Below are 10,000 nucleotides of genomic sequence, written 5' to 3'. Positions count from 1 at the left end.
GACACCTCACACGCGACGGGAAGCGAAGTGGAAAGGAAGACCGCCCTTGCCCTGCCGGCCGGGGGCCCTTTCCGACGCGACCCGAAAGGCCTCATCGATCAACAAGGACAGAAGGAAAGGAAGCCAGCGGAGGCCCCACGGCCTCGCTCTTCTGGGACAGACACAGCCACGCGCACCCGCCACCGCCCTCGGGAGCAGCCAGCAGGCACGGGGCTCGGCGTGCGGGCAACACGCCGGCGGAGCAAACGGGGCGCCCTCCAGAGATGGGGGGGGGGGGCAAGCTGCACCGGGCCGCACCGGCTCACAGGGCACCTCTGCCTCCCCGAAATGTGGGCTTGCATTTTCCCTCAAGCTGCACCGAGTTACATCTCCATCACGGGGCGCCCCTCTGGAGCCAGGAGGAAGCCGTGCTGGGGCACCGGCTTGCCCTCCTCCCCCCATGCCGGGCTCCATAGCATACGAGTGGCCAGTCACCGCCGCTGGCTTTTCCCTTAGATGCCGTGCCCCCGCGGGCTGCGGCTTTGGCCATGGGGGGGAACCCCCGTGAAGAGGGTCCAGTGCTGGGAACTCTCTCTGCCCCTTACCGGGCTCTCTCTCGCCGTGCCTGGACGGGCTTGCTTTCCATTCTTGGTGGGACCGACGCCGGCACCACGTCTCCCCGGCTTTCTCTGCCCCCGTGCCCCACCGGGCAAACTTCGCTTCGGGGGTTCCACACTTCGGCAGTGGCCGGCGCCAGCCACTCCTCAACTTTTTTTCTTTTCCCCGCTTTCGTTGCCGAGCCCGGGCTGGGCTCCGGCTCACGGACGAGCGAAACCCATCCAACACCGCTGAGGGTGCGCCAGCGGCCGCTCCAAACCGCCGCGCCTTTGTTCGGCCCCGCGGGTCCCCTCTCTGACCCGGGCGAAAGCCACCGAGAAGCCAGACGGACCCCTGCCCAGCCGCCTGGCGGGTGGCTTGGAGCAGCCGCTCGGCAGCGCTGCCCTGGGAGTGCTCGGCGTCGCTTGTTCCCTCATATACGGAACTGGAGGGCCGTCAGCTCCGCGAGCGCACAACCAGCCGACCTCCGCCCAGCGGCAGGTCGCAGAAATCACGCCGGCTTGTACGATGACGTAGGCGGAGGCAGAGCGCAACAGCGACCCCTTGGCGACAAGCGCGATCTCCGCGGAGAGCACGTCTACTCGCCGAGGGAGAGCACGTCTACTCGCCGAGGGAGAGCACGTCTACTCGCCGAGGGAGAGCACGTCTACTCGCCGAGGGAGAGCACGTCTATTCGCCCAGGGAGAGCACGTCTACTCGCCCAGGGAGAGCACGTCTACTCGCCCAGGGAGAGCACGTCTACTCGCCGAGGGAGAGCACGTCTACTCGCCCAGGGAGAGCACGTCTACTCGCCCAGGGAGAGCACGTCTACTCGCCCAGGGAGAGCACGTCTACTCGCCGAGGGAGAGCACGTCTACTCGCCGAGGGAGAGCACGTCTACCCGCCGAGGGAGAGCACGTCTACTCGCCGAGGGAGAGCACGTCTGCTCGCCGAGGGAGAGCACGTCTACCTCCCGCCTGAGGGAGAGCACGGGGGGGGGGGGACAAAGACAGGCGGCAGCAGCTTCGGTGAACGTCACCCGGGAGGCGACCGGGGCTGTCCCGGGGCAGTCCCGGGAAGCCGGCGTCCGACACAGGGAACCGTCAGCTGCCGGACCGGGGCGAATCCCCGCGGCCACGGCAGGGGTGGGGGCTCGAAGACAGCCGGCAGCCGCTTCGGTGAACGTCACCCGGGAGGAGACTGGGGCCCTCCCGGGACCGTCCCGGGAAGACGACGTTCGGCACGAGATCCCGGCCGCGGCCGGACCGGCTCGAAGCCTCGCGGTCCCGGCAGCAGCCGGAGCCGCTCGCCGCCTCGGGCTCCCGGCCCCCTACAGATCCGGCGACTCGTTCGCGGGCGGCGGGGGGAGGCAGTGGAGGGGGTGCGGGGAGAAGCGGCAGCGGAGGCGGAGGGGGGGGGGGGGCTCGAAGACAGCCGGCAGCCGCTTCGGTGAACGTCACCCAGGAGGCGATCGGGGCCGTCCCGGGGCCGTCCCGGGATGCCGGCTTCCGGCACGGGGTCCCGGCCGCGGCCGGACCGGCTCGTATCCCCGCGGCTCCGGCAGGGGGGGGGGGGGCTCGAAGACAGCCGGCAGTCGCCTCGGTGAACGTCACCCGGCCGGCGACCGCGGCCGTTCCGGGGCCGTCCCGGGAAGCCTGCGACAGGCACGGGGTCCCAGCCGCGGCCGGACCGACTCGAAGCCCCGCGGCCCCGGCACGGGGGAGGCCCAAAGACTGGCGGCAGCCGCTTCGCTGAACGTCACCCGGCCGGCGACCGGGGCCGTCCCGGGGCCGTCCCGGGATGCCGGCATCCGGCACGGGGTCCCGGCCGCGGCCGGAGCGGCTCGAATCCCCGCGGTCCCGGCAGCAGCCGGAGCCGCTCGCCGTTCGGGCTCCCGGCACCCTACGGATCCGGCGACTCGTTCGCCGGCGGCGGGGGGAGGCAGTGAAGGAGGTGCGGGCAGAAGCGGCAGCGGAGGCGGAGGGGGGGGGGGGGCTCGAAGACAGCCGGCAGCCGCTTCGGAGAACGTCACCCGGCCGGCGACCGCGGCCGTTCCGGGGCCGTCCCGGGAAGCCTGCGACAGGCACGGGGTCCCGGCCTCGGCCGGACCCGCACTGGGTGCCGCCGCCTCGGGCTCTCGGGACGGTATGGATCCGCCGACTCGTTCGCCGGCGGCGGGGGGAGGCAGTGGAGGGGGTGCGGGGAGAAGCGGCAGCGGAGGCGGAGGGGGGGGGGGGGCTCGAAGACAGCCGGCAGCCGCTTCGGTGAACGTCACCCGGCCGGCGACCGGGGCCGTCCCGGGGCCGTCCCGGGATGCCGGCTTCCGGCACGGGGTCCCGGCCGCGGCCGGACCGGCTCGAATCCCCGCGGTCCCGGCAGCAGCCGGAGCCGCTCGCCGTTCGGGCTCCCGGCACCCTACGGATCCGCCGACTCGTTCGCCGGCGGCGGGGGGAGGCAGTGGAGGGGGTGCGGGCAGAAGCGGCAGCGGAGGCGGAGGGGGGGGGGGCTCGAAGACAGCCGGCAGCCGCTTCGGTGAACGTCACCCGGCCGGCGACCGGGGCCGTCCCGGGGCCGTCCGGGGATGCCGGCTTCCGGCACGGGGTCCCGGCCGCGGCCGGAGCGGCTCGAATCCCCGCGGTCCCGGCAGCAGCCGGAGCCGCTCGCCGTTCGGGCTCCCGGCACCCTACAGATCCGGCGACTCGTTCGCCGGCGGCGGGGGGGAGGCAGTGGAGGGGGTGCGGGGAGAAGCGGCCGCGGAGGCGGAGGGGGGGGGGGGGGGCTCGAAGACAGCCGGCAGCCGCTTCGGTGAACGTCACCCGGGAGGCGACCGGGACCGGCCCGGGAAGCCATCGTCCGGCCCCGGATCCCGGCCGCGGCCGGACCGGCTCGAAGCCCCGCGGCCCCGGCACGGGGGAGGCCCAAAGACTGGCGGCAGCCGCTTCGCTGAACGTCACCCGGCCGGCGACCGGGGCCGTCCCGGGGCCGTCCCGGGATGCCGGCTTCCGGCACGGGGTCCCGGCCGCGGCCGGACCGGCTCGAATCCCCGCGGTCCCGGCAGCAGCCGGAGCCGCTCGCCGTTCGGGCTCCCGGCACCCTACGGATCCGCCGACTCGTTCGCCGGCGGCGGGGGGAGGCAGTGGAGGGGGTGCGGGCAGAAGCGGCAGCGGAGGCGGAGGGGGGGGGGGCTCGAAGACAGCCGGCAGCCGCTTCGGTGAACGTCACCCGGCCGGCGACCGGGGCCGTCCCGGGGCCGTCCGGGGATGCCGGCTTCCGGCACGGGGTCCCGGCCGCGGCCGGAGCGGCTCGAATCCCCGCGGTCCCGGCAGCAGCCGGAGCCGCTCGCCGTTCGGGCTCCCGGCACCCTACGGATCCGGCGACTCGTTCGCCGGCGGCGGGGGGAGGCAGTGGAGGCGGTGCGGGGAGAAGCGGCAGCGGAGGCGGAGGGGGGGCGGGGGGGACGATAGTGGCGGGGGGCGGGGGGTGCTCGAAGGCAGCCGGCAGCCGGTTCGGTGAACATTCGCCGGGGCGGGGGGGGCGACCTGTCCGTGCCCGGGGCAGCCCCGGGAAGCCGGCAGCCAGCACGGGGTCCCGGCAGCACCTGTTCCCTGCCCTGGGACTTGCCGTGCCCGGCGGCCGGTTGCCGGGTGGGGGGGAGCGATGAGAGGCAGGGCGCAGCGGCCGGGGCAGCGCCGGGCCGCAGCGGGGGGCTGGGCGGGTGGGGTAGGCGTCGAGCGGCAAGCCCTCGGCTGCAGCGAATGTTCGGCGGTGCGGGGCGGGGGGGGGACGGGACGACACGTTGGGGGCGCCGAGTCCGAGCCACCCCCGGCCCCAGGGGCGGCCGGAGGGGGAGGCCGGTGCCTGGCCCTGGGAGCTGCTGGGCGCCGGATGGCCGAGGGTGCGTCAGAAGCCGCCCGAGCGGTCGAGCAGGTCCTCCAGAAAGGCCTAGGGTGGCTTCGAGGGCCCCGGGAGCAGTCGAGGGAGGCCTCCAGGCAGGTCTGGAGTGGATGGGAGGCCTTCAAAAGCAGACAAGGGAGGCTGCCAGCGGGGCCTAGGCTGGCACTGCAGCCTGTAAATGGTTGGGGGGGGGGGCCTCTGGTGCGGCCTGGAGTCTCTGGGTGGCGTCCAGAGAGGTGCAAAAGATCCTCTGGTGCGGCCTGTGGTGGCGGAGAAGCCTGCAGAGCGTGCGGGGGAGGCTTCTGGTGCGGCCTGGGGTGGGTCGGAAGCCTGCAGAGCGTGCGGGAGAGGCTTCTGGTGCGGCCTGGGGTGGCTGAGAAGCCTGCAGAGCGTGCGGGAGAGGCTTCTGGTGCGGCCTGGGGTGGCTGAGAAGCCTGCAGAGCGTGCGGGAGAGGCTTCTGCTGCGGCCTGGGGTGGCTGAGAAGCCTGCAGAGCGTGCGGGGGAGGCTTCTGTTGGGGCCTGGGGTGGGTCAGAAGCCTACAGAGCATGCGGGGGGAGGCTTCTGGTGCGGCCTGGGGTGGGTCGGAAGCCTGCAGAGCGTGCGGGAGAGGCTTCTGTTGGGGCCTGGGGTGGCTGAGAAGCCTGCAGAGCGTGCGGGGGAGGCTTCTGCTGCGGCCTGGGGTGGCTGAGAAGCCTGCAGAGCGTGCGGGGGAGGCTTCTGCTGCGGCCTGGGGTGGCTGAGAAGCCTGCAGAGCGTGCGGGGGAGGCTTGGTGCGGCCTGGGGTGGCTGAGAAGCCTGCAGAGCGTGCGGGAGAGGCTTCTGCTGCAGCCTGGGGTGGGACGGAAGCCTGCAGAGCGTGCGGGGGAGGCTTCTGCTGCGGCCTGGGGTGGGACGGAAGCCTGCAGAGCGTGCGGGGGAGGCTTCTGGTGCGGCCTGGGGTGGGTCGGAAGCCTGCAGAGCGTGCGGGAGAGGCTTCTGCTGCGGCCTGGGGTGGGTCGGAAGCCTGCAGAGCGTGCGGGAGAGGCTTCTGTTGGGGCCTGGGGTGGCTGAGAAGCCTGCAGAGCGTGCGGGAGAGGCTTCTGCTGCGGCCTGGGGTGGCTGAGAAGCCTGCAGAGCGTGCGGGAGAGGCTTCTGCTGCGGCCTGGGGTGGCTGAGAAGCCTGCAGAGCGTGCGGGAGAGGCTTCTGCTGCGGCCTGGGGTGGCTGAGAAGCCTGCAGGGCGTGCGGGGAGAGGCTTCTGCTGCGGCCTGGGGTGGGTGGGAAGCCTGCAGAGCGTGCGGGGGAGGCTTCTGGTGCGGCCTGGGGTGGCTGAGAAGCCTGCAGAGCGTGCGGGGGAGGCTTCTGGTGCGGCCTGGGGTGGCTGAGAAGCCTGAAGAGCGTGCGGGGGAGGCTTCTGGTGCGGCCTGGGGTGGCTGAGAAGCCTGCAGAGCGTGCGGGAGAGGCTTCTGGTGCGGCCTGGGGTGGCTGAGAAGCCTGCAGAGCGTGCGGGAGAGGCTTCTGCTGCGGCCTGGGGTGGCTGAGAAGCCTGCAGAGCGTGCGGGAGAGGCTTCTGGTGCGGCCTGGGGTGGCTGAGAAGCCTGCAGAGCGTGCGGGAGAGGCTTCTGGTGCGGCCTGGGGTGGCTGAGAAGCCTGCAGAGCGTGCGGGGGAGGCTTCTGGTGCGGCCTGGGGTGGCTGAGAAGCCTGCAGAGCGTGCGGGAGAGGCTTCTGCTGCAGCCTGGGGTGGCTGAGAAGCCTGCAGAGCGTGCGGGGGAGGCTTCTGGTGCGGCCTGGGGTGGCTGAGAAGCCTGCAGAGCGTGCGGGAGAGGCTTCTGCTGGGGCCTGGGGTGGCTGAGAAGCCTGCAGAGCGTGCGGGGGAGGCTTCTGCTGCGGCCTGGGGTGGCTGAGAAGCCTGCAGAGCGTGCGGGGGAGGCTTCTGCTGCGGCCTGGGGTGGCTGAGAAGCCTGCAGAGCGTGCGGGGGAGGCTTCTGGTGCGGCCTGGGGTGGCTGAGAAGCCTGCAGAGCGTGCGGGGGAGGCTTCTGGTGCGGCCTGGGGTGGGTCGGAAGCCTGCAGAGCGTGCGGGAGAGGCTTCTGCTGCGGCCTGGGGTGGGTCGGAAGCCTGCAGAGCGTGCGGGAGAGGCTTCTGTTGGGGCCTGGGGTGGCTGAGAAGCCTGCAGAGCGTGCGGGAGAGGCTTCTGCTGCGGCCTGGGGTGGCTGAGAAGCCTGCAGAGCGTGCGGGGAGAGGCTTCTGCTGCGGCCTGGGGTGGCTGAGAAGCCTGCAGAGCGTGCGGGGAGAGGCTTCTGGTGCGGCCTGGGGTGGCTGAGAAGCCTGCAGAGCGTGCGGGAGAGGCTTCTGCTGCGGCCTGGGGTGGCTGAGAAGCCTGCAGAGCGTGCGGGAGAGGCTTCTGCTGCGGCCTGGGGTGGCTGAGAAGCCTGCAGAGCGTGCGGGAGAGGCTTCTGCTGCGGCCTGGGGTGGCTGAGAAGCCTGCAGAGCGTGCGGGAGAGGCTTCTGCTGCAGCCTGGGGTGGCTGAGAAGCCTGCAGAGCGTGCGGGAGAGGCTTCTGGTGCGGCCTGGGGTGGCTGAGAAGCCTGCAGAGCGTGCGGGAGAGGCTTCTGCTGCGGCCTGGGGTGGCTGAGAAGCCTGCAGGGCGTGCGGGAGAGGCTTCTGCTGCGGCCTGGGGTGGGTGGGAAGCCTGCAGAGCGTGCGGGGGAGGCTTCTGGTGCGGCCTGGGGTGGCTGAGAAGCCTGCAGAGCGTGCGGGGGAGGCTTCTGGTGCGGCCTGGGGTGGCTGAGAAGCCTGAAGAGCGTGCGGGGGGAGGCTTCTGGTGCGGCCTGGGGTGGTTGAGAAGCCTGCAGAGCGTGCGGGAGAGGCTTCTGGTGCGGCCTGGGGTGGCTGAGAAGCCTGCAGAGCGTGCGGGAGAGGCTTCTGCTGCGGCCTGGGGTGGCTGAGAAGCCTGCAGAGCGTGCGGGAGAGGCTTCTGCTGCGGCCTGGGGTGGCTGAGAAGCCTGCAGAGCGTGCGGGAGAGGCTTCTGCTGCGGCCTGGGGTGGGTCGGAAGCCTGCAGAGCGTGCGGGAGAGGCTTCTGGTGCGGCCTGGGGTGGCTGAGAAGCCTGAAGAGCGTGCGGGAGAGGCTTCTGCTGCGGCCTGGGGTGGCTGAGAAGCCTGCAGAGCGTGCGGGGGAGGCTTCTGGTGCGGCCTGGGGTGGCTGAGAAGCCTGCAGAGCGTGCGGGAGAGGCTTCTGGTGCGGCCTGGGGTGGCTGAGAAGCCTGCAGAGCGTGCGGGGGAGGCTTCTGGTGCGGCCTGGGGTGGCTGAGAAGCCTGCAGAGCGTGCGGGAGAGGCTTCTGGTGCGGCCTGGGGTGGCTGAGAAGCCTGCAGAGCGTGCGGGAGAGGCTTCTGCTGCGGCCTGGGGTGGCTGAGAAGCCTGCAGAGCGTGCGGGAGAGGCTTCTGCTGCGGCCTGGGGTGGGTCGGAAGCCTGCAGAGCGTGCGGGAGAGGCTTCTGCTGCGGCCTGGGGTGGGTCGGAAGCCTGCAGAGCTTGCGGTGGAGGCTTCTGGTGCGGCCTGGGGTGGGTCGGAAGCCTGCAGAGCATGCGGGGGAGGCTTCTGCTGCGGCCTGGGGTCTCTGGGTGGCCTCTAGAGAGGTGCAAAAGACCCTCTGGGTTGGGCTGGGGTGGCTCTTGGACCCCTGCCACACAGTGGAGAGAGGCCTCCGGCCCGCCACCTGTGTCCCTGTGTGCCTGAGTGCCTGTGTCCCTGTGTCCCTGTGTCCCTGTGTCCCTGAGTGCCTGAGTGCCTGTGTCCCTGTGTCCCTGTGTCCCTGTGTCCCTGAGTGCCTGAGTGCCTGTGTCCCTGTGTCCCTGTGTCCCTGAGTGCCTGAGTGCCTGAGTGCCTGTGTCCCTGTGTCCTTGTGTCCCTGTGTCCCTGTGTCCCTGTGTGCCTGAGTGCCTGTGTCCCTGTGTCCCTGTCTGTGTACCTGTGTGCGAGAGTGTCCGGCACGCCACCCAGCGGCGGCGGGCAAGCAGGTAGGCGGGTGGGCGGGCCGGCGAGGGCCAGTGTGAGTTTGGGGGGGTGGGAGGGGAGGCGGCAGCTGGAAGCGTCAGAGGAGGGGGCGTGGCTCCGGCTGGCCCCGGGAGCAGGTTCCCGGGACCGGGACCGGCTGGACCCGGCGGGTGGTTGATCCCGGGGCGGGGGGCAGAGGCGGCGGGAAGCTGCAGCTGCGTGTGCGGCGGGGGGGGTGGAGGGCGAACCGCGGCGGGAAGCGGATGCTTCAGAGCAGGTTACGGGGGCGGGGACGGACGACACCACCTGTCCCCGCCCCGGGACGGGCTGGACCCGGCGCCCTGGACCCGGCGCCGTGTACCCGCCGCCGCCGCCGCCCCCCTCCGCCACCCCGGGACCCCGACGTTTTTTGGCGCCCGCGCCTTTTTTTGCTCCCCGCCTGCCCGCGCTGCCCCGGGCCCTCCCCCGGGGCGGGGCGGGAGGGAGGGAGGGACGGACGGAACGGGTAGCCGGGGATCTCCGAGCGCGCGCCACCAGACCGAGGCGGGTCCCGGCGGCGGCGGCGGCGGCGGCGGCGGCGGCGGCGGCGGCGGCAGCAAGCGACGGCGGGGGGGGGCAGGCTAGGGAGAGAGGGGGAGCGGCATGCGGTAGGGCTGGGGGGTTTGTTTCGGGGGAGAGGGGTGGGGGGGGGGGTGGCAGCGGTCAGCGAGAGCGGGGAGAGGGGGAGCGGCATGCGGTAGGGCTGGGGTGTTTTTGGGGGTGGGGGCGTTGGGGGGATTAGCGGGCGGGCGGGCAGCCGAGCCAAGCGGCAAGCCGGGGGGGCGGGCGAGGGCGGCTTTAGGGCCGGAGGAGCGGAGCGCAACCTCCCCCGTGCAGGCTCCAGCGTGGAGAGCAGCAAGTTTTTGGGGACGGGGGACGACGGACGGGAGGGGCAGCGGCGAGAGGCTAGCTGCGGCAAGGGGCACCGGCACGGCCGCCCTAACAGCGCCGCCTCGGTCGCAGGGGTTAGAGAGCAGCCGGGCAGCCCGGGAGGGAAGCGGCAGCCCGCGAAGGGGGGAAGGGGGGGCTCCGCGCAAACCGCTAACGGGAGCCGGGGGGTGTGGGGAGCTGGGGGTGGCAGCAGCGGCAAGAGGCAACGTCGGGAGGGGGGGGCTCCGCGCAAACCGGTAACGGGGGCCGGGGGGTGTGGGGGGGGGCGGTGGCGGCCGCGGCAAGAGGCAACGGGCAGGCGGGGGGGCTCCGCGCAAACCGGCAGCGGGGGGGGGGGGGGCGGGGGTAGCGGCAAGAGGCAACGGCGGGAAGGGGGGGGCTCCGCGCAAACCGCTAACGGGAGCCGGGGGGTGTGGGGAGCTGGGGGGTGGCAGCAGCGGCAAGAGGCAACGTCGGGAGGGGGGGGCTCCGCGCAAACCGGTAACGGGGGCCCGGGGGTGTGGAGGGGGCGGTGGTGGCCGCGGCGAGAGGCAACGGCAGGCGGGGGCGCTCCGCGCAAACCGGCAGCGGGGGGGGGGGCGGGGGTAACGGCAAGAGGCAACGGCGGGAAGGGGGGGCCTCCG

The sequence above is a fragment of the Melanerpes formicivorus genome, unplaced genomic scaffold (assembly GCF_026170545.1).
Source record: "Melanerpes formicivorus ecotype bairdi unplaced genomic scaffold, bMelFor1.0.p_v2 SCAF_716, whole genome shotgun sequence".
Lineage (NCBI taxonomy): Eukaryota > Metazoa > Chordata > Aves > Piciformes > Picidae > Melanerpes > Melanerpes formicivorus.
The sequence above is the reverse complement of the archived record's forward strand: the minus strand, read 5'-3'. Positions refer to the sequence as shown.